The sequence below is a fragment of the Equus caballus genome, chromosome 12 (genome assembly GCF_041296265.1).
Source record: "Equus caballus isolate H_3958 breed thoroughbred chromosome 12, TB-T2T, whole genome shotgun sequence".
Taxonomy (NCBI): Eukaryota; Metazoa; Chordata; class Mammalia; order Perissodactyla; family Equidae; genus Equus; species Equus caballus.
In genome coordinates this window covers 37,181,593-37,196,111 of record NC_091695.1, presented here as the reverse complement: position 1 = coordinate 37,196,111, position 14,519 = coordinate 37,181,593, and positions in this window count along the sequence as shown.

The following is a 14,519-nucleotide window of genomic DNA, read 5'->3' as shown; positions in this document are numbered from 1 at the left end:
CATGGCCTGTCAGCTGTTGACCTCAAACACATGTGGAAAATAGCATACAACCTTGAAGTGTCCAGAAATACAAAAGGTACACAGTTCTCCTAATATTTGCTCTGTAATCCTAATTGTTGCCATCTTGCTCCCTCCCCTCATTACCCTCCCTACCTGAATGTTCCCTCACAAAACTTCTAATCTTGGCTTAACTCATTCCCATACCTTTATAGTGATTCCACTCAGTTCTCTCTCCTTCAGGATGCTTTGTGAATTCTGTTCTATTTTTTTTCTTCTTGTTTGCAGAATTTCCTAATCAGTTTCTTTTGGGTTGCTTTTCTATAAGGTTAGAAGGGACAATCATCTTTATTGCCACTTACCATCACCTGCTCATGACATGCATTAATCCTTGTAACAATTCTATAATTTACTTATTGTTAAGTCAGTTCTCCATATGAGACAGAACAGTGAACGTGGTTCACATCCATGAAGCATTTAACACATTGTATGCCACAAAGAGGGGACTCAAGTAAGTGCTAATGGTTTAAATTGTAATTAACCTACATTCACACTGCTGGCAAGGTGTTTCACCAAACCATCCTAGTTCCTTTTATGCTCTCTTCCTGTCTTTGGCATTTTCATAACTAAGTTTATTCAATCTGGTATAAATATGTGTGGAAGAATAAACTTGAGCTTGGAGCCAGAAAACCTAGGTTCAAATCCTGGATCTTACACTTACCAGCCTTTTTGATCAAGTTTCCTGAGATTAGACAGAGCCCTGAATGGCCCTCTTGTGAAATAGTGATAAACTAGATGAATTCCTAGCCCTATACACCCCAATTCCTTTTTTGTGCTAGAGAAGTCCTAAAATCATGAGCCCATCACTGAGGAGTCTCTTAATACACACACACACACACACACACACACACACACACACACACACACAGAGTCCTTATAAGGTAAATGTGTCAGGACTTGGCTCTTCCTGAGAGACCCAATATACATCTCACAGAACATCAGAGCTAGAAGGGACCTGGAGATCTTCCTACATAATTTCCTACACTGAAATATGATAAAAGTGTGGTCCAGAGAAATAAAGTGACTTGTGGGAGTCATGAAGGTAATGGATCTATAACTCAGGTTCCCCAACTCACTTTTTTCTAAATATTCTGTCTCATTTCCTCAACGTTGAGTGATATATTTAATTGAACCACAAGAGGGAGTCGGTGGGCAAGAAAATGTGCTCTGAATTCTCACCTAATCTCAGCTACCTCCTGGGAGGTTTTGATGCAAGGCTGACCTAAAGCTCTGGTTTCGTGTACTAGATATAGGTTGGATTCCCCCCCCCCCTTTTTTTAATAATTGAGGTCACACTGGATTATAGCATTATATACATTTCAGGTGTACATCCTTATATTTAGACTTCTGTATAGACTGCATCGTGTTCTCCACCAAATTCTAGTAGCCATCAGTTACCATGCACATGTGTTCTTTTACCCCTTTCACCCTCTCCTAGCCCCTTCTGTTAACCACCAATGTGTTCTCTGTATCTATGCGTTTGTTTGTTTATCTTCCACATATGAGTGAAATCATACAGTATTTGTCTTTCTCCAACTTATTTCACTTAGCATAATACACTCAAGGTCCACTCATGTTGTTGCAAATGGCAAGGTTTCATCTTTTTTATGGCTGAGTAGCATTCCATTGTGTGTATGTATATATAGATATACACCACATCTTGTAAGGATTGTTGATATTGCATATAAAAAGCTTAGCACAAAGTGGATTCTTGAGATAATAGGTATTAATGACCGTGACAGATATTGTGATAATGCTTTAATTTCAAAGAGTACTTTTTGTGCCTTCCACTCCTGTCTCACTCACTACACTCTGGGTAAGATAAAAAGCAATCATTTGGACTTTGTCCAATTGTTATCTACTCTAGTTTCCTCTCCCTTCTCCATCTTCACATTCTGGAAGATCTGAGCACATGCAGGATGGAGGAGGGCATGGATAAAACTAGAAAAAGAGACTAAGACTAAAATATCACCTGATCGCATACTCTGAATGATTTGGGTTATGAATAGGACACCAGAGACATGGTTGTGTCCTCTTCCGTCTTTTCGGAAAGTAGACCTTAGTACAGAAGATGAGGGTTGGGGAAGGCTCCAGGTGAGTGGCCAGGTGGCACCACCTATCCCTGGCTCCCTTCCATCTTGGTGGAATAGCCACTTGCCTCTGATGCAGGAAACAACCTGAACCAGACCCTGTGAGGTTCCTGCATGCCAGGTGTTGCATCTAGACCATCTATATGGAAACATGTCAATGAGAGATATTAGAATGACTCATATGATTTCTGGATCTAGAAGTGTCTTTGGAGGTGATTGAGCCAAACTAGTCATTTTCAATGAAGCTGACAGATGAGATTGGACTTGCCTGATGCTATAGAGTGGATCAGTGAAAGAGCTGGGACGAAAATTAAAAAGTGAAATAACATCAGGACTTTTAAATATTTCTGTAATATCCAGTCCCAACATGACAGGGCCATTACCACTACTGGAATTTTTTGTTTTACTTTATTTTGCTTCTCTCTCTATTTTACACAATGTAGAGCTTTACCAATTTAGACTAAGTTTTCTCCAGCCCTGTCTCCCCAAGAGGAATTTTAAATTATGTACCTCCTCCTCTTTTTTTTTTTTTTTTTGTCAAGGAAGATTTTCCCTGAGCTAGCATCTGTTTCCAATCTGCCTCTTATTGTGCGTGAGCTTCAGCCACAGCATGGCCACTGACAGATGAGTGGTGTAGGTCCTTGCCTGGGAACTGAACCCAGGCTGCTGAAGTGGAGTGTGCTGAACTTAACCACTAGACCACTGGGGCTGGCTCTACCTACAACATTTCTTATGCCAGCAATTTAGTAATCATCTTAGGTTGCTTGTGTACCCCCTAGCATTCGCACTCTCTATTCAAAACGACTACTAAAATAATTTTTTCAAAAGGCAATTAGTTGAATAAAATTTAACCTAACTGAATATACATGTACTATGATTCTTCTAACTTAATGTTGAATACAATGAGTGGAACCAAGTAATTTTCTTGAACCTAGTAATACAAATCCTTAGAACTCACCAGCAATTCTTTGGGCAGAGGAAATGGAAAGTGCAAAGGTCCAGAGGTGAGTGGGTGACTCGTGTTTCTGAGGAGGTAGTGTGCCCGAAGCAGAGAGACTGAGATGGGGAGAGAAGGTAGTGTTGTCTGAGGTGTCTGGGGGCTTGAGTTCATTAAAAACTCATAAAGCTGAAGTTTTTATTCCAAGGTAGATGGAAGGCACTGGGGGAGTTTGAGCAAAGGAAAGACGAGATCTGACTTGAGTTTTATCAGGATCACTCCGGCTGCGATACCATGTTGAAAATAGACCAACAGTGGTCAAGGTCAGAAATGGGAAAAACAGTGAGGAAGCTACTGCAGTAGTCCAGGAGAGAGAGGATGGTGGCTCAGACCATTGGGACACAGCATCACTGCTTACTCAAAATAAAACCTGGGAGGCTAGTTAAGCACTTCTCTTTCTTTCACTCCCCCGCAGTCACTCATTTTGAATCCTCAGTTATCAGTCAGGGTCCCCCAGGAAACAGAATTCATCCTGTGTGATCCATCATAAGGGACTTTAATGAAGACCTTACAGGCTGGGCCCAGTTAAGGAAACTAACAAGAGATGAGAGAGCACCAAAGATGAGAAATAGCAGGAAGGTGTACCACCTCTAGGGCTAAAGGTATGAGAAGACAGTGTTACTGGAGTCCACTAAGAGCAGGCACCTTGGAAGACGAGCTTCTTTGTAGTATAATTGTGAAGGAAGCAGCTACTTCCAGAGGCTACGCCACTGCTGAGAGAGGTTGGGGAAGAAATGCTTTGCCCTTTCCCTCCTTTTAGCCTTTAATCCTCCAAACAACCTACATGGTTTGCTTTATTATTCCAAATTTATGGGAGATTTGAAGATTTTCCCAGAGGCATACTGTTGGCAAATGACCAAATTAAGTCTAAAGCTCATGTCTGCTGCTTCTTAGTCCTAGGGTTTTTCCATCACCATATAACCCCTTTTCTGGGAGAAACAATGACGTGAAACTTGACTTTGGCTCACAGGGATGATGAACATCGAAAGTTAAAAGTATAAATGGGTGACAAGACAAAGTATCTGCTCATTCCCTCTCTTCTCCTCCAAGGAGAAAGAAGAGGTGACAATTGATCTAAATCCCAACCTTGGATTGAGCAGTCTGATGGTGTTCCCATTGCTGTGTCTGATGTTTTATGTAGCCTTCATTGCTGGAGTCACTTCTAATGAAGGATAAAGGCTGCGACTAACTTGAGAGTTGCAGGTGGGCACACTTTCATGAGTTTTACCTCCAAAAGTCCCACCAGGTTCTCAGAGTGAAGATCAGAGAAAACTCCCTTTGTGCTCTGGCTTATCCTAGGCACTGTCTACTTGTTGTTGCAGGAGACACTGACTGCTTAAGATGTAGATCTTTCAGCCCTGCTTTTCTGCCTACGTATGCCGCTGTGTTGCAGACAGCTCAACTCAAATTCTGCCAGTTTAAGAGTGCCAGCATGTTCAGTTGAGCCCAGTACACGTCAGGGTCTGGGTTTTATGGATCAAGATCCTCAGGTTTTCAGAAATAACAGTCATTAGATGTGGTGGTCATGTGATACACATAGAAAGTGGTATTGATGGCAAAGGAGGAGGTGCTCAAATGAGCTGGTTCATATTGATGAGGAGATAGTTCGATGGGAAGAATGAGAAGCTATGTGACAGCTAACTAGATGTGGAGTCACTAGGGATCAGGTTGGTTGGTTATTAGAACTTATCTATCTCAGTTCCTCACTTGGAGGATGAAAAACCAAACCTTACTCTCATCACATTGAGTTTAGTGGCTGAGCTAAGGTGAAAACTTGGGTCATCTCACTCCTAGTTATGTGCCTTATCATCTTCAGCCACCTTGCTCTTTAGAGAGTCTTCATAGCAAAAGTCTTGCACATGTGATGAGAATGCAGTAGATTCTCTTTGTTTTGGTTTTCCCTTACCACCATTGCCCATCTCTGCTTCCTCTCAGTCCTTACTCTTGTGTTTTTAATGCCCTTCTCCTAAAAGCCATAGTAAGAGCTATCATCTTATTCAATCATGCTCCATTGGCCTAACAAAATGTTTGTATATTGACTAGATCTTAAAAATTCTCATCACAGGAGAGAAATTTTTCTAAGTGTGGTGACAGATGTCAACTAGACTTGCTGTGGTGATCATTTTGCAATATATCCAAATTTTAAATCATTATGTTGTACATCTGAAATTAATATAATGTTATATGTTGATTATATCTCAAAAAAAGAAGCATTACACATAGAAATACAACCTCATATTTCATTGGTAGAGCCATTGTGCTCATGAAGGAAAATAAATTGCAATTATTTTGCATTTGCATAGCAATTGGCAATTTACAAAACACTTTCACATCCTTTGTATCACTTTATTTACAAACACCAATCTTCCCTTACCAGAGCCCAACAAGGAGGGCAGGTAGACTCCGGTGTGCTGAGGCTGTGAGCATCTCTTAGGGCTCACACTCTGAATTCAGGAAGCCTCCGTAACCATTTGCTCCCGGGTGTCCGGGATGAGTTGCATAGAACCATTCTCATCCTTGTGGGAGCTTGGTATAGAGGCAGAGGGCCTTGTGGTGAAGAATGGGGCTCTTCAAAGGCTCATCTCTCTATTTTCAAATCTAGACTCAGCACTTCTTTATTGTGTGATCCTAGCTTTGCGCCCCCAACTTCTCTGAGCCTCAGCCGTAATTTGGAGCTAATAACACCTTCCTTGTAGAATTTTTTGTGAGGAGTAAGAGAGATATGTAGGTAAAGCGTCTTTTCCAGTGCCCTGCTCAGGATAAGCCCTCAATAAACAGCAGCTACTCCCAGATTCGGACACCCCCAGAGTCAGTTTCTCTATGACTGCACTGGCACATTCAGAGGCAGAGCCCATGGCCAAAAAAATAATAAAAGTTTGTATATAGGTTTAGGTCATACACAATTTTATTAAAACAACTGTAATGAATGGCTCTGGAGAATAGTCTTTGTTTAGATTGCTGAATATACTATAGGAATCTTGGGATAGCTAATTATTCTGGGTTCAGAATTCAGAGGAAATGACACTGTGAGAAATATTGTATCAAGCCACTGAAGTTGGATATGGAGAAATGCTAAGGTATTTTACTTATCTTTTTGTGGAATTTAATTTTTCCTGCTCCAAAGCCACGAGATAAAATCCAATGTACCAAAAACATGCCTTTATGACTTTTGATATAATGGAAGTGTTGGGGGAATCACCTGCCAGAGACAGTGGGGGTTATCATTTTCTGTGAAACTCAATGTTCAAAAGAAGTGAGATTAGATTTCCCTGAAGTTGCAGACCTTCAGAATTTACAAAATATTCTTATAAACAAACAAGAAACAATGCTTTTATATCCTTTTGAAACACATATTTGCTCAATTTTAGTGATTTGATTGGTCTGAAAGACATTTCTAAGAAGTTCAGATAAAAACCTAATTTGCTTACTTGGCAAAATGATTGAAGAGCAGTTAGGTGGGTAGAGTTGAGTGAGCTGATTATGATAAAGGAGAGAAGAATGTGATGTGTGTACATTGCTTTGATGCCAGCATGGATTAGTTGGCTATTGTCACTAAACAGACCCTGTCCTTAGGGGTCTCTAACATTTATTTTATGTGTTAGTATACGTACGCACAAGTGTCTGGGGCTAGATGTGAAGCATTTTAATAGTGATTTCTTAAGAATAATACCTTTCTTTGCTACATATCTGCTATTTTCAGAACCATTTTGTTCTTAATGATAGAGGAAGCCCATAGAGAAAAATATGTTTATGCTTTTAATTTGGAATTATACAGGCACTGGAAAAAAAAATCCTTTTTCTTTTTTTGAGGAAGATTAGCCCTGAGCTGACATATGCTGCCAATCCTCCTCTTTTTGCTGAGGAAGATTGGCCCTAACCTAACATGAATGTCCATCTTCCTCTACTTTATGTGTGGGATGCCTGCCACAGCATGGCTTGATAAGCGGTATGTAGGTCCGCACCTGGGATCCAAACCGGTGAACCCCAGGCTGCTGAAGCACAACATGTGAACTTAACCAGTGCACCACCAGGCCGACCCCAAAACAAATCTTTTATTAAGAGAAAGCAAAGTAATATCCTTCCGAGATTCAAAATAATGAAGAGTAGTGCTTAGATATGTCACCTCAACTTTACATGACCCCCCAGTTCCTAATATATTTGTTTTCACACTTTTCCTCTGCTCTAATCTTTTATGTCAGTTGTCTGGGGCTTTTCCCTTCTCTTTTGCTGACATTGGAATATAATTTTCTCTGATAATATATCTCAACTCCCTCCAAGTGCATCACGTACACCCACTCCCTCCAGTGACTCTATTTTACTCGCCCAGGAGCATTTGACAGAAATGTCCCTGCATGTCATCAGATACTGCAAAGTGCTGAAATCAGAAAAATAAATGATACAGTCCCGTTTTCAAAGATATAACAAAACGGAAAGAAAAACAGATATATGAGAATATAATTTTGAACTGAAGGCTAATCTTGGTGTATTAAACACATATATTTCTGTTTCCTCATGAAACCCAACTAAAATGAATATAAGGGGTAGGAAGAAAGTCGTCAATCCACAAATCCAAAAAGAATATAAGAAAAAATAGCATCACATTATCCTTTTCTTTTCATGTTAAGAAGCAGCTGGATAAGTTGTAAGTGACTTAGTAGCCAACAGAAAAGTATAAATCTGACTGATGGAGCTGGAAGCCTGGAAAAAGGCTGATGCTCTTTGTAGAATTCCAATAAGTCTCAAGAACTGGAAGTGCCTCCAGGTCGATGTGTTGCTGTACATGGTGATGAGCTGGTTCTAACTGTCTAAGAAGTTAGTGAATAGTAAATTAAGTGAATTCACCAAGAATAGTGAATTAAGATCTCAGCAGGCCTAGAACGTAACTGGTTCTAAGTAGAACAAGAGAATACAAGGCTCAAAGAATGCATGTCTCCAGAAAAAAAAATAAATGAAACTGACCAATTATCCTGAGTCTGTAGACACTGAGAAGTTTACATTTATGGTGGAGTATTTGGAATTAGTTTTAGGTATATAGAAAACTAAGCGTGTGAAATATGAGGCAGTTATCAACTCCTGGGAAAAGAAATGGTCAAAAGAAAATACAATCATAACATGAACAATGATCTAGCCATTGATAATTTAAACACTATATATTGATCCAACTAAAAATTATGGTAAAACTCAATTTGGAGAATGAAGGAAAAGGAAGTATTATGGTGGAGGTGTGTGCCCAGGGTAAGGGAGGAGGATGTTGGGATTAGTTCATTGTCTTCAACAGTAGGAAGTTAGTTATAAAACCAAAAAATTGAAAATAGTATTACATTCATTCACTTAGAAATATGGAAGTAGCACAAAAAGAAACAACTAAAAATTTAAATAATTCCAGAGAAAGGAAATTGATTGAGACGCTGGGAAGGGGACACTAACGACCTTATTCAGGCTAAATCCAATGAACATTTTGTTGTTGTCATCTTGCTTCTCTAAACTATTTAACAGTAATTGAACTATTTCTTCTTGTTGAAACATTTCTACGTTAATAATAATGTTAAACAATTCATGCATATTACCGAATACAATCCTCTCAACAATCCTATGGCATAATATCTACATTTTATAGACAAATAAACTGAAGCACAAGGAGTTTAAGCAATTGGCTCCAGCTCACGTAGGGAATAGGATTCAAATCTGGCTCTGTCTGATTCTGGAGTCTACATTCACGATTACTAGTGCTGTGGCCCTTTCTCTTCCTTTAAAAATAATTTGATCTTCAAAATTGCTGTATGCATTTATTCCAATTATTATTTTTTTAATAGCACTAACCCAGCTACCTTCTACAGCATCAATTGGTCCACATGAATTCCATGCACCCGGATGTAGCTTGCTCCGCTCTTCAGCTTCCTCTGCCATGAGCAGCAGTTTTAGTCAATCTCCTACCTTCAGACTTCTTCATTGCAGAGCTAGGCAAGAATCTCCAAGCCGTCGCAAACTCAAAGGGTTAAGTGCCAGTTAACAGCAGGCACTTGCTTCTGCTCTGCTCTGGTGGAAGCTTGGGGCTGGCTATGGTTTTCTAAACCTTGGCAGTAAAATTGCAAACTCCCCTTCTGACAAGTCGTTCCCCCCAAACTTCCAGTGAGTTCCTTTAGTGCCCATGCACTTGTCTTTTGTGAGGACTGGTGTGACAAATGCTACAAATCTCTCTACTCCTAAGAATTCCCTTCAAAAAAAATCCTCCTTTTTGATGATGAATCTCTATGCTTTTCTTAAATGGGCTATTGGGTGTGATGGTCACTGAGCAGTTTTCCTAACTTTTTTTAACTTAAGTTCTAGGGAGATGGATCCAAAAGCTGTCTTTAATTTGGGGGTACTTGTTAGCTATTGTTTTCTGACTTGTGCTTCAAATGAAATCCAGAGCCAAAAGGAACTATCACATTTTATATCTTATTATTTTTGAATTGTCTTCATTTTTCTCTTTCTTTCCCTTCCTATGGTACATAGAATGAACTAAGATAGTGAAACTTACCATTAGGTAAGAATAAAGAAATTTGATGCAATGACTGAGTCTATTTGTGCTTTATCTTCCAGTGGAGATGGAACAAGTTCATTGCTGTTTGTGTGTGGGATAGTTACATTATGTTAGATGCACAAAATAAAAAATAGATAGGTAAATGAGAGATAGGAATTTTGATTGATAATTTTAGATCTGTAAGCTAGAAATCCAAGGAATGGAATAGAGTAGACATCTGGCTTTTGCTTGACCAGCATCTTTTCTAATTTTTCTGGAAATGTATTCAGACTTTTTCCTTTGAGAAGCACCTCTTCACTATTGCAGGTGGGACATTGGAATACTTATACTTGTTCCTACTCTTTCTCATGTTGTAGTCATGTAGTTTTCGAGATCAAGTTATTATATTTTATATTTTACATGAAAAATCATGTAGGCTTAAATGTCTTATTGCTTTATTTGTCCAAAGCTATTTAATGTCTTTCTCATTATTTCGTATTAATTTTTTGTTTTGCTGCATTATATCTTTTAATCATTCAAAGAAGCTCTGAGGTGTCCTTCTGTGTCTAGCCATTTCTTAACTAATACTTTTTTTGTCCTTACTTTTGAGTGTTAATTTTTTTGTAGGACTTCTGAGAGTCTTCAGTATACTAATGTTCATCGTGACCTTCCAGAAGGTAGTGTAGTTTCTGGTACTTTCAGAACTTAATGGTCTGTGGAATCTAGTCACGACTGTTTTGCCCTCCAAATATCTCAGGGGACTAATTTTCAATTGAAACACTATTATCTGCTGGTCTCAGCCTATCAATAACCAGTGTTGAGGTTGGACCAACCCTTGTGGTTGTTACTATGATTGCAAGACACTCTTCAGCAATAACCATCAGGAAATTTTTAAAAAATAAGTTTATTACTTACAGGACCTGGAAATTACATAACACACCTGGGGCCACATAGTGAGGTCCAAGGTTGCGGGTAGAGAGAGACAGAGAGAGAGAGAGAGCACATAGGCCTCTGGTTCTGCTTTCAATGGAGTTGAAGTTGGCGGCCTAGGGTTTCTCAGGCTCACTATTGGTGAATTTAAAACATATGAAGGGGAATGTAAAGCTCAAGAAAGGAAAAAACAAGTGGCCCAAATGGTCAGTAATCAAAATCAGCCAAGATATCTAAAACAAAGGAGCCTCAGTCTGGGGAGGCACCCTGGCTCTTTTTCTAGTCCTGCAGCTGGCAATGTGTTTATTCGAGATAGCCATCCTTGAAGTGGATGCCACAGCAATCAAAGCTTAAGTCAGGCACTTGCATTACAAAAAGAAAAAAACTATCAGGGCTTACACAGACACATTGAGAAATACTTGAATAACCCAGTTTGGAACTGATTGACAGTCGCAGAGGTCACCTCTGCCAGCTGGTTGGCTTGGCCAATGGCAGGACATGGTGGGAAGAGAGAGGTCAGAGAATTTATATAGCCGAGGGTGATTCACTATCTCTTGGGATTTTCCTTTAATGATTTAAAATCATAAGGAAATTCAGAGAGGTGAGCCTGGCATTTGGGATGCTTTTTATGTAGGAGCATTTACTGATTCTGGTGGGTGTCGAGTGGAATCTAATTGTGGTTTTAATTTTCATTTTCTTGATTACTAATGAGATTAAACATGTTTTCACATCTTTCGTGCTCATTTGGATATTCTCTTTGTGTAAAGTGCCAAGACAAGTTTCTTGAACAATTTTGTGCTGCATTGTCTCTTTTTTGCTTAGTACTTGTAAGAGTTCTTTATACGTCCTGGATATATACCCTTTCTTGATTATATGTATTAAAAATGCCATCTAACACTCTGTGGGTTGTCAATTTTTGCTTTACATATTTAGACATTTTGTTATTAGGTATCTACACATTTAAAATTATTACATTGTCCTCGGGATTTGGCCATTTTTATAAGTATGTAATATTCCTCTTTTGCTTCAGTAATGCTTTCTGTTCTAAGGTCAACCTTGTCTGATATTAATAAGACTTTAGTTTGGGTTTTGCCTGACATATCTTTCTCATTTTTCACTTTAAAATTTTTTGTGTCTATCAAGATTTGCCTCTTTTAAATAGAAAGTAGCTGGGTTTTGACTTTTTTTATCTAGTCTGAAATTTTTGTCATTTATTGCACAAAATATATTTACTTATGCATTTGGAATGCAATCTATCATGTTACTATTGGCTTTCCTGGGAGAAACAAAAGTTCTAATTCTTATTAGAATTTGATAAATCAGATATAAATGCTGTGATTTTTAGGGTTATAAGTAAACACACAGTAAAAGGCTTTATAATTACCAGATTGTATAATTACCAGACTAATCGAAGAGAGAAATGTAATAATAATAAATACGTAATCACTTGAAAATAATACAAGAAAAGGGAGATAAGAGAGTATAGAGCATTGCCAAAAAATGGAAAACTTTTTTCTTTGTTCATTTACTTATTTAATTTGAATTCTCTATTTTATGGTATTGATTTCCTTAAATGTTTTGTGTCTATTCACACTTTTGTTTGATTGCTTGTTCCACGTCAGTGAATATATGCTCTGCTTACCACAGACTACATCTGGTGATCGCGAGGGAGGAGTAGGCACTAAGCCAGATCACATGTGCTGGTTGATCGTGATCTAGGTGGGAGAGAGCATCCTGCTTCTCCAGACCAAGGCGCCCTCTGTGTCTCCATGCTCAGAATCCTAGCGCTGGAGGGTGAACTCAGAACTTTCATTTGGGGACTAATTCCATAATACCTTTCTCTCTACTTTTTCCTTTGTCCCTGTTATTTTGAAGGTTTGAAGTTATTCTTATCTCTGTCCTCCTTCTTACTCAGATCTAGGACGCCCATCTTGTGTATTTGCCTGGAGCAGAACTGTAATTTGGCTTGGAAAATAGTTCTCAGACCTTGGTTTGGGGATAACCTACATCGGTGTGTGATGCATGGGTGAGGGAGAAAGAGACAATGACCCAGCCGTTGCCAACATAATTTTAAAAATCAATTGCCTAAACAACTACCCTGGGCTCTGTCCCACTTGCCTAGAATTTATAGTTTTTGACATTGAATTTGGGCTTTTCCCATATTTGTTCTTATTTTTGTAGTGGTTTTCTTCTGTGCTTACTTTGGAGTAGAGTGGTTCTATTCATGCTTCTCTGTCTCTCAAGTTTCATTTCCACTTTCTCCATGTTTCCTTAATTCCTCAGATCTCTTGTCTAGCTAATGATGTCTCTAACCTTTTCATCATTTCATGCAGTATGGAGAGGGAGGAGAGACTGACACTTGTCCTTAGTCCAGCATCTCAACCTCTCTTGTGAAGTCATGAAACTCCGTTGCCTTGGCTTCTGTGAAGCTACATTTTCTTAGTTTTCCCACTACCTTCCGTAGCTCTCTTTTTATATTCCTCTGGGAACGCCTACTTCTGCTAATGCTGATTTTATCTCCTCTCAGTGGGTTTGATCTTCTCTGCCTCCACCTACAACCTGGGTGGTCTCATCCCTCTACATGTGGTAATTGCCTGGATTTACCTCCAACGCCATACTTTCACTCCCTAACTCTTATCCAACTCCTGACTGTCAACCTTGTTTGAAGGTCTTGACACAATTCAAACTAAACATGCTCAAAATTTTACTATTTGTACCCATAATGCTGCCCCGTCCATGTCCATTGCCTTAGTGAATGGTCCTATCACTCATTTAGTTCCCCAAACCAGAATCTGAGACTCATCCTTTCCAGTTTTCTCCTTATCCTACATATCCATTCTCCCACCAAGTGCTGCCATTTCTACTTCCCAGACATCTTTCAAACCCATTCACGTCTTTCCACTTTCCTTAGTGCCAAGGGTAGTTCAGGTAACCATCATCTATTCCCTGAATTACTGCTGCTTCCAGGAGTCTAACTCCATGACGTCAGTGTTGATTCTTCCTATTGTTTCAATACATGGTATCCGGGATGATATTTCTAAAATACACTTTTTTTTTTTTTTCATTTTGAGAATGGTAATTCCAGAGAAGTCTAGATAACATAGTCTTTTGAATTAGGGAAAACTGGATTTCGATCTCACCTACACCAATTATGTGAACATCTCTGAGCTTCAGTTTCATCTTCTGTGAAAACCTGAGTAGACATATGTCTAAAGCATATGGCCTGACACACAGGAAACATCCAATCAGTTTTAAATATAGATATAATCATAATCACTAACTTGAAGACTTTTTATAAATTCTTATTTCTCAGAATAAATCCCAAAGACCAGAAGGTGATATAAGTCCCTCAATTATCTGACTGTTCTTATTCTCTGCTCCTGTTCTATTCTTCAGTGATTCTATTCTTCAATCTTTATGAAGCTCTTTCAGTTTCTTGAGTGCACCATGATGCTTCTAGCCCTTTGGCTTTTCTTCATTCTGTTGACTTGGTCTGGAAACCCCTTACTCTTTTTCTTGTAACTCTTCTTTCATTTGTCTGTCTCTTACTCATTCAACAAGTCTCCAGTTAGACGTCTCCTTCTCCAAGAAATATCTTCTGCATCACCAAAGTCAGATTAATTGATCCTCCTGTGAGCTCTCTTTAGAATTCTCTTTGGCACCTTGCAGGGAACTGCTTATCCTGGATTATGATGGTGTGTTTTTACTGGTCTGTATGTCCCATAGTCTATATGCTCCTTGGAAGTAGGGATTCTGTCTATCATTTTTTACCATTTTGTCTGCAGCACATAGCACACTACTTGGTTCATGGCAATTTTTCTCTAAGAAAATGTTGAATGAATGAGAACTGAACATGACTTTGTTTTCCTCCTCCATATAAAGTAAGTATTGATTTCATATTATAAATCAAGAATCTTAGGTTCAGAGAAATAAGAAGGTCATC